The sequence below is a fragment of the Coenobita brevimanus genome, chromosome 57 (assembly GCF_032717465.1).
Source record: "Coenobita brevimanus isolate Jiangsu-jjx chromosome 57, ASM3271746v2, whole genome shotgun sequence".
Taxonomy (NCBI): Eukaryota; Metazoa; Arthropoda; class Malacostraca; order Decapoda; family Coenobitidae; genus Coenobita; species Coenobita brevimanus.
Window position 1 is genome coordinate 34,780,570 of NC_137010.1, and position 18,926 is coordinate 34,799,495.

Here is an 18,926-nt window from a genome sequence, read left to right on the forward strand (position 1 = left end):
AGCATTTTCACCACTGCCAGAGCCTCAGAGGAGGCGGGTTAATCTTTATAACGGCCACGGACGTGTTGTAAGTACCCTGTACACTGCTAAATATTTTCCATACTCACTTCTAATTTCTCATTCTCTGGTTCCTTTTCATTTTTTTTCACATTTTCTGTCCCTTATTTGTGTGAACAGAGTCTTAAATTGGTGCTATGCATGTCCGGTAGGGAGTTATGTAGGTGGTTTTCTGAGTTAGGCTGGGTTAGGGTCCATAAGTACCTGTCCTGGAGGCATTTTTCCAATTCCTGGACAAACCCAATTTCCGGACATGCCTTTGGCACTATTACATTGGTTATTGGAGGGATTGCTGTATATATATATATATATATATATATATATATATATATATATATATATATATATATATATATATATATACTGTATCTATCTATCTACTGCCAGACGCCTTAATCTTGTACGGAGTGGCCACAAACAAATTGCCTCCACATCGCCCTGTCCCTCGTCATTTCACTGCCCTGCTCCCAACTCACCCCCCCCTCTCTCATATACCTCTCCACTCCACCTCTCCATCTCATCATATATATATATATATATATATATATATACTGCCAGACGCCTTAATCTTGTACGGAGTGGCCACAAACAAATTGCCTCCACGTCGCCCTGTCCCTCGTCATTTCACTGCCCTGCTCCCAACTCACACCCCCCTCTCTCATATACCTCTCCACTCCACCTCTCCATCTCATCATATATATATATATATATATATATATACTGTCAGACGCCTTAATCTTGTACGGGGTGGCCACAAACAAATTGCCTCCACGTCGCCCTGTCCCTTGTCATTTCACTGCCCTGCTCCCAACTCACCCCCCCCTCTCTCATATACCTCTCCACTCCACCTCTCCATCTCATCATATATATATATATATATATATATATATATATAAGTAATCCCTCCAATATCCGATGTAATAGAGCCAAAGGCATGTCCGGATAGTGATCCTGTCCGGATATTGGGCCCCAGCCTCCAGGACTTGTGCTTATGAACCCTAACTCAGAAAAACACCTATACAACTCCCTCTGGACATGCATTGCACCTATTTAAGACCCAAATCACACCAATAAGGGACACAAAAGACTGAAATAAATGCAAAAGAACCATAAAATGAGGTTTTAGAGATGAGTTTATACAATATTAAACATTCTGGCTCCTGGACTGGTTTGAACCGCCAGTTTGCAGTCCACAGTTAATCCTCTGCACTCTAAATTCTAATTTCTTAACACTGCACAACACTGTAAATTCCCGTGTGTTCTAGTGGCGAGGTATTGCAGTTTATTCACAGTTTATTCACATTAAACAAGCACCTGTGGCTTGCACTGCTATAAGCATCTGCTCTCGATCGAAGTTAGGCTCTGACTGTTGATGATGGCGGGGTAACAGAGTTCCCAGATCACAACGGCCACATTACCAAACTCCTCAATTTTCATTACCATTTTTAATTTTCATTACCAAATTCGTAAAGCTAGCATCTATTCTTCACTAATTACATACACAAGTGGAAATACATGTACTGTAATCACTCTTCTTATAATTAACAGCATGTTGATTATTATCACACTATATAGGCTACCAAATTAATCCGAGAGAGCAAACAATCCACCATCTCCATCCTGTGTATCCTCATACATGTGAAAAATCCATTTGGTAATGCATTATTCTGATTCATTACCAAACGAATTTTTCATTACCAAATTGGCCCACACTTGGTAATGAAAAATACCAAATGGCAACCCTGACAGGGGAGGGGGGAGGGAGGAGGAAGGAAGGAGTGAAGGGACCATGGTGTAACAGCTGTTCGGCGCCACGCGGCAATTTCAAATTATGGGTGGGAAAAAAGTCAGATTTTTTTTAATTTTTTGCGGTTTTTGGCCCATTTTGGGAATACTGGATCCCAGGACGATTATGTCCGGTTAGTGGGGATGTTCGGATATTAGAGGGATTACTTGTGTGTATGTGTGTCTGTGTATATATATATACATACATATATATATATATATATATATATATATATATATATATATATATATATATTGCCAGACGCCTCAATCCCGTTTGGGGTGGCCAAAAACAAATCGCCTCCAAGTCGCCCTGTCCTCCGCCATTTCACTGCCCTGCTCCCAACTCACACCCCCTCTCTCATATATATATATATATATATATATATATATATACCCCCTGGGGGTAGGGGGGTTTTTCACCCCCCTGGGGGTAGGTTTTTTTTTTCAAGAATACTTCCCCAGTATCCCTGCTTGTCGTAAAAGGCGACTAAAAGGGTTGGCGGAGGGTTAGTGCCCCTCCCCGGAAAACAACTAACTAAAAAAACAAACAAGAAGCCTCGGACAAGGACTGACCAAACGTTGACGACCAAGGACCGGACAAAGGACATTGCAATTGGAACTTGGAATGTAAGGGGAGCAAATGATGAGGTGAAAGAGAGAGAGATTGTCCAGGTGCTTGAGGATGCGAAAGTGGATGTATGTGGAATAACTGAAACAAAATGGAGAGGAGAAAGTGTGAGAGAATGGGAGTATGGATGGGGTATATGTGCAGGAGTAGGTGAGAATGAGAGGGCAAAGGAAGGAGTATGTATAGTCGTGAGTAAAAGATGGAAGAGGAGCATAAGACAGTATGGATCAGTTAGATCAAGGATTGTGTGGGTAAAGTTGAAAGTTGGAATACAAATGTGGGCGATTGTGTGTGTGTATGCGCCAATGCAAGATCGTGCTAGAAGAGTGAGAGAAGAGTTCTGGACAAATGTAGAAGTGTGCATGGAAAAGTTTGGAAGGAATGAGAGAGTGTTTTTGATTGATGATATGAATGGTAAAGTTGGGAATGTGAAGGTGGATGGAATAGTTGGTGAGTGGGGTGTGCCTGCTGAGGTAGATGAGAATGGGAGTGCGTTAGTGGACACTTGTGCTGGGAGGGGGTTGGTGATAGACAATACCCTCTTCAGGCATAAAATGATCCACAGGTATACATGGCGAGTGATGAGAAGGGTGGGTGGTGAACTGAGTGAAAGGAAGGCAATGACTGATTATGTGTGTGTGGATGAAAGGATGCGAAGATGTATATTGGATGCAAGAGTTTATAGAGGTTGGGGGAGTGGACTTTCTGACTACTACTTGGTGGTGGCCAGAATTAAAGTTCAAGTAAGATGGAGGAATAGAAGAAGGGAAAGACGAGAGGAAGGAGTAGTTGCAAGGAGAGTGGAAAGGTTACAAGAGGATGAGAAAAAGGCAGAGTATAAGAGAGAAGTGGAGGAACGATTGGGCAAATATGAATTGGAGCAGATGGGGGACGTGGAAGGTGTGTGTAGAATATTTACAGAAGAAATATGTGCAGCATGTGATGTGGTGTGTGGAAGGAAGAGAAGACGGAGGGGGGTGCAAGGAACAGCGTGGTGGACTGAAGAGGTGAAACGGGCTGTGGCACAAAAGAAGAAAGCATACAATGAATGGATGAGAAATAGGGGCTTGGAAGAAGTTGAGAGGCGGAAGAGAGAGTTATATGTAAAAAGAAAGAGAGAGGTGAAAAGATTAGTAAGAGAGAGTAAGAAGAGAGTGGATGAGGAATTTGGAAGGAATTTGAGTATAAAGTGGAGGGACTGTAAGAAAATGTTCTAGAAAGAGGTTAAAAGAGTAAGACAGGGTGGAAGTGAAGTTAGCAGGGGAGTGAAAGATAAAAATGGTAGATTACTAGTGGAGAAGGAAGAAAAAGTGAGCAGATGGAGAGAACACTTTAAGGAATTGTTGAACGTGGAGGATGGAAGTAATGCGAGTATAAGTGGCTGGGGAATGGCTGGGAGAAGGAGGGAGGTGAGAAGACAGGAAGAAATCAGTAGGATAGAAGTTGTGGAAGCAATGAAGAAAGTTAAATCAGGGAAAGCCCCAGGAATTGATGGAGTGTGTGGTGAAATGCTGAAGCATGGGGGAGAGACAGTAGTAGAATGGATGTGGAAGATGTGCAGATTGGCCTGGGAGGAAGGTAGAGTCCCGGAGGATTGGAAGTCAGGTATAATTATTCCCTTGTAAGCAACGTTGGGTCTGGTTAGTACTTGGATGGGTGACCGCCTGGGAACACCAGATGCTGTTGGCATCCCTACGTTAAGTGGGGTTGGTGGAGGATTAGTGCCCCTCCCTGTAAAACAATTAACTCTAAGCCCTTGGCCACCCCGTCTGGGATACATGGCGTCTGGCAATGAATGAAATGAACAAAGGAAAAGGGGAAAAAGAAGTGTGTGGTAATCATAGGGGCATTTGTCTTCTTAGTATAATAGGAAAAGTATATGGTAGGATACTTATTGACAGAGTTAGAGAAAGAACAGAGAAATTAGTTGGAGAAGAACAGGGAGGCTTTAGGAAGGGAAGAGGTTGTGTAGATCAGATATTAATTCTCAGATCTTTAGTGGAAAAGTTTCTAGAGAAGGGAAAGAAGTTGTATGCGGCTTTCATGGATTTAGAGAAAGCATATGACAGGGTGGATAGACTAGGATTGTGGAAAGTGTTAAGAATATATGGAGTAGATGGGAAGTTGTTGAATGCTGTGAAGAGTATGTACGATGGTGCGAAGGCTGCAGTGCGTGTGGATGGTGAACTAAGTGAATTTTTCTCTTTGAAAGTTGGGTTGAAACAGGGATGTGTCATGTCACCATGGTTGTTCAATCTGTACATGGATGGGGTAATAAAAGAGGTACAAGGTAGGGTAGTGGATGTTGGAGTGGCCCTGGTGAGAGAGGATAGTGTTTGGAAACTCCCTGTACTCTTGTTTCCAGATGATACTGTGTTGTTGAGTGAAGACGAAGGGGAGCTGCAAGGCTTGGTGGATGAGTTTGAGAGAGTGTGTAAGAAACGGAATCTAAAGGTGAATGTAGGGAAGAGTAAAGTGATGGTCTTTGAGAGAGGTGAAGTCAGTGAATGTACAGCGAGGTTGGATGGTGAGGAATTGGAAAATGTGAGTACGTTTAAGTACTTGGGTAGTGTGATGAGTAAGGATGGAGGTTTGGAGGGTGAAGTGCTTGAAAGGGTACAGCAGGGAAGAAAGGTTGCTGGTTCTTTGAAAGCAGTGATAAGAAACAGGGAAGTGAGCATGGAATTGAAAAAGTTACTACATGACAGTATTGTGATACCAACTCTAACGTACGGAAGTGAAGCTTGGACGTTGTTGGAAGGACACAAGTCAAGAGTGAGAGCCGTGGAAATGAGTTATTTAAGAGGAGCCTGTGGAGTCACATGGAGAGACAGGCTGGCGAATGAGGATATAAAGGAGCGTTGTGGTGTTGATATGGATGTGATAGGAAGCGTTATGAGGAACACACTGAGGTGGTTTGGCCATGTGGAGAGGACGGAGGGTGAAAGACTGACGAAGAGAGTGTATGTGAGTGAGGTGGAGGGGGAAAGAGGGAGGGGGAGGCCTAGGATGAGATGGAGAGATGGGGTGGAGAGGTATATGAGAGAGGGGGTGTGAGTTGGGAGCAGGGGAGTGAAATGGCGGGGGACAGGGCGACTTGGAGACGATTTGTTTGTGGCCACCCCAAACGGGATTAAGGCGTCTGGCAATAGATAGATAGATAGATAGTATATATATATATATATATATATATATATATATATATATATATATATACTGTAAGACCTCACTAAATGGACTAATTGGGGCCAAAGCCATTTCGAAAAAAGCGAAATTCCGATAAAGGCGACATCCAGACATCCCCTGCTAATTCAGACTTCTTCCAATACAGTATATCAGATGTTAGTCTGGATTGCACCAATGGTTTTTAAACTGTTTTCACTACTATTGCAGTACTGTACTATGTTATACCTTCACAACATTAATCAAATGGTATAATATATATACTGGTAATAATACAGTACTGTACACTGACAAACATGTCTTTTATTTATCTTATTGTAGTGAACATAGCTGAAGTGTTCAGGGAGTCCGGACTGCTTCTGGCTTTATTGGACGTTTTCCGAAATATAAGAATTTAGTCTGGTAGGTCCTCGAGTCCGATTAAAGCGAATTCCAGTCTGTTGAAGTCCATTATATTGAGGTTTTACTGTATGTATGTGTGTGTGTGTGTGTGTGTGTGTGTGTGTGTGTGTGTGTGTGTATATATATATATATATATATATATATATATATATATGGTTAGATAGCTAGTGGAGCTCCTGTTTCACTAGCTATCTAACCATCCCCCTTTGCTGACCTTTTCAGTGTGACAGTAACATGGAGAGTAGACCAGCATACTCTCCGAAACATTTCCTCTAACTATCTATGCACCACACCACATGCACTTTACATTTCACACAACGTATCCCACTACGTTACAGGGGTTGGCGCCAGCAAGGGCATGCTGCCAGAAAACTTTGCCCCCGCTACCTAGTGGCAGACTTCTGGGGGAGGGTCGTGGCGGGGGTTCCGCCGGCATAGATCGTGGGTCCAGGGCGAGATGGGGCTCGGGCCTGTGCTAGAGGGTACAGGGCACTGCGGTTCCCAGGCTGCCGCTTCCGTCCAATAGAGAGGGCCCCGAACCTGGGAGTAGCGCCCCAAGAGGCTGCCCTATCAGTGGGTGTATAATGGCGGGATAGTTGCAGTGCCAAGGCGCGCTTGGAGGGTGTCCCTGCAGCTGTCCTGGCAGGGTGCCCCAAGGCCACTACCACAGCCATTGGTAAGCTGGTGGGATAGGGGTCCCAGATCCATTGCCTGGACCTGGGACTGTGCAGTGAGTGGGACCTGTGCTATGTCTGTCCCCCTTTATTAATACTGAAGATGACAATACAAAATAAGTTTCAAAACAAGCCTGAGGACAGTAAATCACCCAGGGGGATGAGGGTGGATTCACGGAATGTGGGAAGTTTGAGGGGAAGAGCGGGGAAAGTTGCTGAGGCATTCAGTAAGAGGTGGGTGGATGTGGCGTGTTTGCAGGAAGTCCGGTAAAGGGGTGGATCAGCCAGAAAGATTGTTGGGAAGGACTGTTGCTATAAGTTGTTTCGGCAGGGGAGGACAGACAGAGTATATGTATACGTGTGTGTGTGTATATATCTATATCTATATCTATCTATCTATATATATATATACAGTAAACCCCCGCTATAATGCGGTTCAGATATTGCCGGTTCACTTTATCGCGGAATTTTCATTGGAACCTAACTATTTTTACACTGCGGGAAACCCAGCCTCATCGCGGTTTCCACAATGCCTACTACGGCTATTTTTAGGGTACAATACATGTTTTACATCTTTATTTTCAGTACTGTATTCTGAAATGGATATGTTTATGGTATTTTACATCTTTATTTTAAAATATTAATAGCTGTATTAAAATAATAATTAAAAATCGGCTAATATATTTGATAAAATACAAGCGAAATCGTGGCGTGGGGTGAGGAAATACCCAGACTCATTGGTAGGTGGCACACAATTGGCTGGAGCCTTACCAGTAGCCAATCCAAACACGCTTTACATTTTTACTTGCCGCTGATTGGATGCTGCCGATGCGCCCTCCTCAAAGAGAGGAGCAGGACCGCACCGCACCACCATACCGCAACTCCCAGTTTACCTGACAAGCACAGGCGTAGGTGGAGACAGTTCAGCAGTCTGGTGCACAAACTCTCACTGCCTTCCATATGCTACATTCTGCCTTCTTTATTGTCCAAACAGTTGACTCAATCACCCCAAAAATACGGTTCTGAGCCAGTTCACAGGCATAGGTGGAGACACTCCATCACAGTCTGGTTCAGTAGCCCATACTGACTCCCGTTTAGTCCCGTATGCTACGTTCTGTCTTCTTTATTGTAAGAACAGTTGACTCACCCCAAACACACGGTTCAGAGACAATTCACCATCAAGTCAATTCACCATCAAAACATGGATGATTCCCTGTCATTCTATAAATATACTTATTATTGATTAATTAATACTTTAATAACTAATTTTCAGCTAGATTTTATAACTCATATAAGTAAAAAACTAGTGTACTGTACTTGCTGAATAAACTGGTATGTAAATAAATGACAGGGAATTGTCTTTACGGAGAATTGTCGCCGACATTCCTCCCTTAAGTTTGTCCAACACTTTAACTTTCTCTGTCAGCAACATCACTTTACTAGTCCGTTTTGGTGTGTTACCACATGCATCACTAGCAATATGCTTAGGCCCTATGTTGACAGACAAGGCAAGCAATCACTGGAAGGCAGAAAAATAAACCACAAATAATGATTGGCGAGTCACGCATGGTTCGACCATCGGATTCAAACTGTGTGGTGCGTGGTAGACCGACCTCCCGCACTTACGTTTCGCTCACCACCCGCAGAAATGTCGTCACAGGCGCCCTCTCAAGAGCTGCACAACTAATATACACCTTGTACTGAACTTCATGATCATCATCATCTTCAATTTGTCTCATTCATCATCAGTGAGTGCCTGTACTGGTTTTTCTTATTAGTAGACAATAAATAGCCATTTTAGGGGCAGCGTCGATACATCGCGGATTTTTGCTTATCGCGGGTGCCTTTGGAACATAACCCCGCGATAAAGTGAGGGTTTACTGTATATATATATATATATATATATACACACACACACACACACACACACACACACACACGAAGATCATTATAAAGCGACTGAGAGCGACCATCTCAGGAGAGCTGGTGCCTTGTCACAATCAACTTGTCATGAGGAGAGGGTTGATATCCAAGTGTGGTCCTGACCTGATAAGTGAGGCCAAAGCAGGTGTGGGGCACTTTATGGAGTGTGTGACTAGAATTTATTATGTGTAGCTCAGACATGATCAACCAAAAGTCACAAATACATTATAGTTCACTGTCAATAACACAAAGCAGTACCTCAGCAGGCTTACAATCTTCTCATCTGTAATAGTCCCATCCTATCCCTCTCATTGAAATAATACAACCAACACTGTGATGCCTTAGACCCTTCACTGCAATCATGTCTTTTTATTCTGTATTCTTGGAACCACCAAACTAGTTCATTCAGAAGATTTTCTGAACTGAAGGGGGTTGGATACAGTACAGATATGGCCTTCATCAACGCGTTAGTCCTCAGCTGAATACGACTGGGGTCATGTAATTAAAAGCAAATAAAAACAAAAACATAAATAAACAGGGTTCCTTGGACTGAATGAGTTAATAAAATTAATAACTAGCTCACTTTCCCACATAAAGCTGCTTGCACTATCTTCAAAACTTACTTATCACAGAACACCTTATAGAGGGAAGTGCTGTTCACAGTCCATATTTCCTAAGTGTACAGTACAAGTTTTGGTAAAATCTGGTAAAAGGTCCACATTGTTCTTAACATAAAACAGCAAATATTTGGAGGCCACAAATTTAATTCAAGCTTCTTGGAGTGTTTCCTGTTGATATTTCACAAACTGCTAACACCAGTCTTTTATGAAACTTCAATCGTAAATTACCTCCTTCCCTATTTTCGGGTCATTAATATTCTCGGGGTCATTAATTCCACTAGGGAGGGGGATCATTTGCGGCAGATATATCAAAGTAGAAAAAAGTTGGAAAATGGTGATGCAAATAAAAAGCACTGTAAATTACCAAAGTGCAGTTTTGTTTCCCATTGAGTATTATCCCATAATATCAACACACACATAATTAAGTGCCTGACTGATATAATGCTGACATTCTTGCCAGCAACTAAACTTAACAAAACAATGGTTTGATGGAGTGCCTGGCAAAAAACACCTACGGTACATTCTGTACAGAAACTGTATTTTGGGGGATAAGAAAAACTACTATCTTTAACATTAAAAAATGAAAATAAATACAAATTTTTTAATCTTTTACCAAAAAGTTGGGTAAAGATATCAACATAATAAATACAAGACAGAACAGTAGATACTGGAGTTTCCATAGTGCGAGAGGGTAGGGTTTGGAGATTGTTTGTACTGTCGTTTGTTGCTATTACAGTACAGCATTATGAGGAACACACTGAGGTGGTTTGGCCATGTGGAGAGGATGGAGGGTGAGAGGCTGACGAAGAGAGTGTATGTGAGTGAGGTGGACGGGGGAAGAGGGAGGGGGAGGCCGAGGATGAGATAGAGGGATGGGGTGGAGAGGTATATGAGAGAGAGGGGTGTGAGTTGGGAGCAGGGCAGTGAAATGGCGGGGGACAGGACGATGTAGAGGCGATTTGTTTGTGGCCACTCCAAACGGGATTGAGGCGTCTGGCAATAGATAGATAGATAGACTTTACTGTTAAGTGAGGATTAAGGTGAATGGCACGGCTTTGTGACCAAGTGTGAAAGTCTATGTCAGAAATGAACTCTACAAATGAACGTACAAGAGAGTAAAGTTTTGTTTTTTGAGAAGAATGAAGTTTATATCTATTGCCAGACGCCTTAATCCCGTAAGGGGTGGCCACAAACAAATCGCCTCCATGTCGCCCTGTCCCCCACCATTTGACTGCCCCGCTCCCAGCTAACACCCCCCTCCCTCATATACCTCTTCATTCCATCCCTCCATCTCATTCTCGGCCTCCCCCCCTCCCCCCCCCTCCACCTCAATCACATACACTCTCCTCGTCAGTCTCTCACTCTCCATCCTCTCCATATGGAGTACATAATGAGGCTGAATGTCAGAAAATAGAGCATGAACTGCCTTCATATATTCTGTGGTGTGATAGGCAAGGATGAAGTGCAAGAAAGGATAAAGCAGGGATGAGAAGTTGCTGGTTCATTGACAGCAGTGATAAGAAATATGGAAGTGTGCATGAAAGTAAAGAAATCACTTCACGACAGTAATTTGATCCCCACACAAACGTATGAAGTTGAAGCTTGGACTCTACTGGAAGAATACAAGTCAAATGTGAGAGAAGTGGAAATGAGTTTTTGTTATGAGCATGTGGAGTAGGATAACAGACAAACAAATTGGGAAGTGGAGGAGCACTGCAGTCTTACTGTGGATCTGCTGGAAGGCATTAGGAGATACTGTATACCCTGAGATGGTTCGGCCATGTGGAGAGATTGGAGAATGAAAGACTGGGCAGGAGAGTGCATGAGAGTGAAGTGATGAGGAATAGGGGAGGAGCAAGAATGACGTGGAAGAGTGGAAAGGTATAAGAGTAAGGGTGGAGGGCCAGCCTCACGGCGGAGGACAGGGTGACATGGAGGCATTCTTTTATGGCCGTCCCTTACCGGATTAAGGCGCCTGGTTACAGACAGACAGACAGACACTGATGAAATTATTAATAAATAAATTATTACGATCACAATCATTACAGTAGTAGTAGTAGTAGTAGTATAGCAGCAGTAGTAGTAGTAGTAGTAGTAGTAGTAGCAGCAACAGCAGCAGCAGCAGCAGTAGTAGTAGTAGTTGTTGTTGTGTTGGTGGTGGTGGTACTATATGGTAGTAGTAGGATATGGTATCCCTGTTTTTCACTATCTTAGCATAATCACAAGCCTTCAGACATAACTCTTCCCCCATCTGGTCATCTCCCCTGGCTTCACATAACCCTGCCATATATACTGTAGCGTGTAGAAGCCTGCTAAATGCTGCTTTGTGATATATATATTTTTTTCTTTTTAATGGAGAAGAGGTGAGGGTGGTTTTGGTGCTTTTGAAGTGTCATATTTTAGGGCCATGTGATGGATGAAGAATGCGATGATTGTACTACTACTAATACTACTACTGCTGCTGCTGCTGCTGCTGCTGCTGCTGCTACTTTTTACCTATTCTGATGATGACAGACATATAGCACCTAAATTCAAATTCTGTTCATCAGTATCACTAAAACACAACAAGCCACAAGCTGTTTTAGGCAAAGACGGGACATTTAGCACTGCCGAAGGTTAATACGTCTGCTGGTGATTTGGTAATGAAACACGTATTATTTAATCTCTCTCTCTCTCTCTCTCTCTCTCTGTTAAATATGGCTTCTATTACAGGGAAATGAGGCAGTTAGACAGAACAGTGTGAGATATGGAAAGAGATGAATGAAAAGAGTGAGTGAAGGAGGAGAAGGGAGAGAAGGAGGAAGACAAAAAAATAAGGAATGGAGAGGAGGAGGAAGAGAAAAAGAGAAAGTGGGGCTGAGAAAGGGAGGAAGAATGGATGAGGAGAGAGAGGAAGAGGAAGAAAAAGAAGAAGTGGTGAAGAAAAGAGGACGAGGAAAAAATGATGAAGGGAGATGGAATGAGGAAGAATGGGCGAGAGAAAAAAAAGGGAGGAAAGAATGGAAAGAAGGAAGAGGAGTAGGAGGGAGGGAGGGAACAGTAAGCAGAGGAGGGAAGAAAAAAAAATACCAAGGGAGGCAGGAAGGAAAAGACCAATGAGTTAATGAGATGGGAGGTCAGGAGGGAGAGAGAGCAAAAGGGAGGATAGACGGGAAGTGTGATGATGAGAAAAGCAGAGATGATGATGATGATGATGATGATAAGGATGACGATGATGATGGCTGTATATTATTATTTTTATCCTGGTCATTTATCATTCATCTTTTCTCTACTCTTCTCTTTTCCATAATCTTACCTCCCTCTTTTCTTAATAAAGGATGGTTAACAGGAAGGCAAGAGGTGTAGTTACGAAGGCAAAGATAGAAGAGAATACCGATACTGCTGACCGTGTTTGTGTTGGCGTTAGCATTATTTTGCTCTCAGGTGGACTCGTGGCGCCTTAGTAGGAGAGACGGCTTTCCACGGGTTCCATCCCCAAGAGGCAACTGGGGGCCTTTTGATCACGCCATGCCACAAAGGGAAGTAGGCTGGTCAACTACTCTAAAATGTACTTAACTGTGGAATTCTAGCCTCGGACCCCTACATTTTCAAGAGGACTAAGTGTGTGTGTGTGTGTGTGTGTGTGTGTGTGTGTGTGTGTGTGTGTGTGTGTGTGTGTGTGTGTGTGTGTCTTTTTCTGCCCCTCTCCCCTCCTCCACCCACCCACACCGTCTCCGAGACCCACAGGGAGCGGGCTGATTACAGGTGTGCACCTCAGGTAATTGATACAGGTGAGACAGCCCCTATTTACCTCACACTCACTGTACACACACACACACACACACACACACACGAGCTTTGAATAATAATAATAATAATAATAACAATAGTAGTAGTAGTAGTAGTGGTAGTAGTAGTAGTAATAATAATAATAATAATAATAATCCATTCTATTCACCACACATTGTAATACTGAGCGACATGGTTGTACATGAAACTAACCAAATCATTATTACACAACCCAACATTAACATCGAAAACACGGGAATACAACTCGATACTACGATACTGTTAAAGCCAAAATTATACTTAGCTACAGTTATATCCGGGAAATTAATCAATGTAATACTACATATATAGGGAAAGAATGTGAAAGGAGTTTAAGGCTTTTTGAGGACGACTATTGTATTTTATTTATGCTATCTACAGACGATTTTACTCGGCTTGGGACAGACTTTTCGAATTGAAAGGTTTGATACTGCCCTCAATAACCCCCTCACTAACAGATATCCCTCCTAGGTTGGATAAAAGTGTCGAGCAGTTGGAAGGAAAAAACAGATACGCCATCGTAGTTAACGAGTTAACCCCTTGAACACGGCAACATCTTTCTACTATCTTGCAGACAGTTTTATGCACGTTTGGGGAAATTTATGAACTGGAGAGGGTAGGCATCGTCTTCATTAGTCCTTTCCCTAAAAGATTTCTTTACTGAACTTAATAAACTAACAAAAGGCGCCATCGTACTGAAAAAATTATAATCAGAAGCAGTAGCGGCGTGAGAGAGAGAGAGAGAGAGAGAGAGAGAGAGAGAGAGAGAGAGAGAGAACAACTAAGGAGACGAAGAATCGATTGACGCTGACAAGGAAAGAATCCAAATCCCAAACATTCCTCCAGATTACGACTCACAAACGTCGGCTCACAAAAAAGGTCTCTATTTTATTTCTAGTTACGAAGAGGCTGAAAGATAGGGTGGGAATGGGATGTAAAGGAGGGAAGGTAAGAGGGGAAGGATAAGGGAAGATGATAGTTACAAGTGAACAGTTCCTACAATGGTGGGAAAGGAGGAAGAACGATTGAAAGGGAGGAAAGGTGGGAAGATTCGCTAATGTCGACTTACACAAGGGGTCCCATTCTTTTTCTCGTTACGAGGAGGCTGGAGTGAAGACTATCAATAAAAGCCGTGGTCGTTTCGGTAGTTGAATCCAAGACCCGGATTCACAAAGCAAATGTACGACCAACTGCCTCTCGTTGCTATGGAAAGACAAGGAGTGTAATAAGAATTTTCTCATCTCTCTTGTTCCTGTTGCAAAAACGGTATATTAAAGTACGAGAAAAATTATGGTATGCTACTTTGTTTTGCCGGAGAGACAGGGAAAGTTGAGTTTAAAATCTTCGCACGCCTCTCGTTCTCCCGCCAAAAATAAAATACAAGTTACGGTAGGGGACTGATCTTAAGTCTGAGAATCCGAACTTACTGAGTGCACCAGGGCCAGAAACGAATTACTGACACAGCAAGAGACGAATTATTGACACAGCAAGAGACGCATTATTGACACAGTAAACATCAACACATTCCCCAGGAGTACGGCAAGCAACCACCCTCTTACATCAGGCTAAATATTTTTATTTTGAGGTAACCAAGAGTCTGCGGTAAACACTGTCCAGGATGTGTTCCTGTCCGTTCAACAGGCTCCTTAGCACCCTCAGCGATTTATCTTTAATCTTAAACCTCGGTATTCTCTTTCAGTGTACTTAGGCTATATCCTTCTAATACCAACACCGATTACATAAAAAGCAAATAAGTGAATATTAAACGCCAAATGCAGATATTCAAAAATACCCTGTTCACTTTGCACTGGCCGAAAATTACTATCCCTCCATCTTGAATACTAAGTTATAACAACAGATATATACCAGAATATGATGCTAGTCACGAAGAAGTGTTACAGGAAGGATTTAGGCTCACAGTATTTTCTTCTTCTACCACTGACCTTCGTAAAATTCGTTGCAAAGGGATGAAAATCTGGGCCACGCGAAAGTGAATAAACTACAGTATAGTAACGAAGAAGTGCCAGAAAGCTCCCCTTGGAAATTTTGGTTCCTTGAGAAGTGAGTGATGCAAAGTGTGTGCGAAGAACCCAACTGTCTCCCCCCTGTACACCAGCTGCCAATAATCACTTTACGTCTCTGGAACTCCGATATAACACAGCGAAATATCAACCCTCTCGCCCCGCCTGAATATTACCCCTTGGTTTAACAATAAGTCGTTATGTTTTGATACAGTTTCCAGGTGGTGTAAAGGAATTATTGATCGCCACATTACAGCTACGGACACAAATATCGCTACACGTCCTAACATTAAATAACGAGTCGGTGAGCAATAACTTTCGAAACCCAATGATGTGATCCTTGGCGGCCAACACACTTTCCAGAATATTTTAAGACTTTCCATAATAGTTAGACTTAAAACTGGAACGATAGTACTGTCTGGAACTGTACATTCGGGGTCAGTTTTTTCTCTGCAGTTCCGAAGCTGTTTAAGATTTCTACACTGATCAATATTAATAAAGTGGGCTGGGATCTTGCTTTATTGGTTCGAACCCCAGACGTGCAGAGGATCCCAAGTGCTAAAGGGATCAGACTTAACCACTGTACTCACTTAATTTCTTTCTTTTTTTCTTTTTCTTTTTCTTCTTTTTTGTTTTTGTTTTTTAAGACACTTCAGACTTGAGGGTTTAGATACAGCCTGCATTAATCTCTTCGGTATGCGATCTTTCTTCAGCTGAAATGAATCATCTGGAGGTAGCAAGAATAAACAAAAATAAGTCATGGGGCGGAAGAGGTTAAGTAATATATGCTAATCAATCCAAGGTGGGCGTCAGGAATCTCGTGCTATTAGTTTCGAGCCCAAACATGTTAAACCAGTGAGAGGGGTTATTTTTTACTTCTTCCTTCATTCCTCTTGGTGACTGACAAGGAAAGCACCCAAACATTCACCCCGACTCCGCAACTGTTGCTTTACAATCCAGATCCCTACCTCAGTACTTACTATTGTCCATCAAGAACCAACCCTTGACCCCTTCACTCTGATTTGTTTGTCAATTCTTGCTACCATCAGCTGGTTTTCTTGAACAACGGAAAACCTGCTTACAGTGGAGGGGTCAGGAACAGCCCCTTAATCTCTCTACTACCAAGGGGCTCTCTTTAAGCTGCATGCAATCGTCTAGTAAAAAAAAAAAAAATAAATAAAAAAAAGCTCTGTAAATGATATCCATGTAACTGACAAGGAAAGCACCCGCCGAACACTTCCCACGAATATGACACGCAAATCTTTTCACAAATCCAGGTCCGTATTTCAGTTCTAGGTGCCAACAGACTGTGGTAAAGACACCCTACCAAAAGATCTCTCGGTCGAATTAGGAGTCGAACTCGGCACTTGTACATTGTAGAATGAATTACACCACTGCTACCCTCAGGCTGAAAGGGGTGAGAATGAAAATGCTACGGACAACAAGGACAAAACCCTTACTTTATCCCTTCTTTATTCTGTCTGGCCGAGGATGGACATAACCTCTCTCTCTCTCTCTCTCTCTCTCTCTCTCTCTCTCTCTCTCTCTCTCTCAATCATCTGTTTTTGTGTTCCGTGCCTCGCTTCGTGGTGGCGGGGGTGAGCCAGAAGCAGCATAATAACAGGGGAACCAACACCACCACCACCACAGCCTTATAGGGGCACTGAAATGGGTCTTCTCTGGAGGGTGGGAAGGGTGTGCGTAAGGGTAGGGCAGTGTTTGTGTGGGTAAGAGTAGGGAAGTGGGTAAGAGTAGGGAAGTGTGTGTGTGTGTGTGTGTGTGTGTGTGTGTGTGTGTGTGTGTGTGTGTGTGTGTGTGTGTGTGTGCGTGTGTGCGTGTGCGTGTGTGCGTGCGCGCGCGCGCGCGTGTGTAAGGACAGGTGAAAGTGTGGGTAAGGGTGTGACAAGGCGGTGGTGGTGCAGTGGACAGAGGTTCGATCCTGGATACTGCAGGGAACAGTTTGAGGATTAGACTTTCCACCTCACCGTGTTCCTTGCCGCTCCATCTAGCCCCACGTCACAACACACGAGGGGGACTGAGTATTAGTAGCCAAGTGGTGTCACGTGAAGGCTAAAGGGGGGATCAGTCATCTGTTAATGTGTGGTTAGTGGACTACTGGACCCTTCAAATCGGATTCTTATGTCGTGAGTGGGATGTAACAAGAATAATATGGGTGAGAGTTGGTGTGGATCAGTGTATGGATGCAGATATAAATGAAGGTGAGGGTGAGGGTGGGTGTGGGTGTGTGTGGGTGAGGGTGTAGGTGTGGGTGTTGTTGGTATCAAACTCTCCAGCCCAACCAAAACAAAGCCCTGATCGAAATACGAGACACGCGATGCCAAGGTTTATTTACTCTTGTTAATACCAGGTCACGTAACAGAAAAAATATACCATAAAAATTCTACACTACACAACCAGGAATTAACGTACACCGCCAAGTGAGATCTTTGTGGATAAAACCAAATACACGGGAACTGTAATAATATTTGTAAGATATTTTTTTCTCTCTCTCTCTTTCTCTCTCTCTCCAGCTGTCTAGTCTGTGTTGCTCTAAATACTTCTATACATTCCTCTCTCCCTTCACACTACTGAAAATCTCTCTCTCTCTCTCTCTCTCTCTCGCTGTCTGGTCTGGCGTATTGCTCTAAACGCTTCGATACATTCCCCTCTCTCTCCACGCTATTGAATTCTCTTTCTCTCTCTCTCTCTCTCTTATTTATAGTTCCGCCCTTCAGTAATTTCCTCCATCCTCGTTCCTCCCTCTCTCCTTCCCTCACCTTTCTCTTCCTCTTTCCCTCCACCGCAAGACAAACTCATCAAACGTCTGGCAAAACACACTCACGCACGCACGCACGGCGGAAAGGAAGGAGAAAGGGAGGGGGAGGGAAAGGGAGGAGAAAGAGGGAGAGGAAGGGAGAGGAAGGGAGGGGAAATAAGAGGGAGAAAAAGCAAGAGCACGCACGTACACAAGCGTGCTTACACACACACACACACACACACACACACACACACACACACACACACACAGAAAGAGTGAGAAAGAGAATATTACGGTACTGGAAGAGAAGGCAAGGAATAAAATACACGAAAAAAAAAGCAAAATGGAAGGAAAAAAGATGAATGTATGAATGAATGGATGAACTGATGAAAGAAGGAAGGAAAGATGGGAATGAAAAACGCAAGAAGGAAGAAAGGAAAGCTATTGGAAGAAGATGGATGTAAGGAGAATACTGTAAAAAGTGCAATGTGATGAAAGACAGAAATGTGTGAAATACAAAGCAAGGAAGGAGAGAACAAATGGGAATAATTAAGCAGAAATTCAGGGGTGGCAATTCCTGAAATGAACTGGGCGAGAGAGAGAATGTAAAAATAAGAATAACGATAGGAATGAAAAAAGAAATGAGGAAAATATGAAGAAAGAATGGACAATAGAAAAAATAAAGGAAAGGCAGGAGGGAACGCAAGAACAGAACGAAAAATGAAATAAAAATAATAAAAACAATGAATGAATCTAATGAAAGAACTAGGACTTGTGAACAGAAGATAAATGCAAGAAAGGAAGGACATAAAAAAATGAATAAACGTGAGGACAATGCAGGAAGGAGCGGAAAGATATTACGGTACTAGAAGGAAAGAAAGGAAGAGATAAGTATAGACGAAGAAGGACAATTGTTATAATAAAAGTAAGAAAAACAGATTATGAAGAAACATAAACAAAGGAGAGGGAAAATAATAATAATAATACGGAACAAGTTACGAAATGAGGGGGAGAGAGAGAGAGAGGACAAGTTTAACTGTCACTTATTATCGAGGTCAGTAGGGT

At 42.8% G+C, this 18,926-nt stretch overlaps 1 protein-coding gene across 5 annotated transcripts in view; it reads right to left on the reverse strand.

The window, feature by feature from the left end:
- The window catches only part of Dys (Dystrophin), a 257,169-nt gene that overhangs the window by 77,209 nt on the left and 161,034 nt on the right, over positions 1-18,926 (reverse strand). The gene's annotated exons all lie outside the window — the stretch shown is intronic.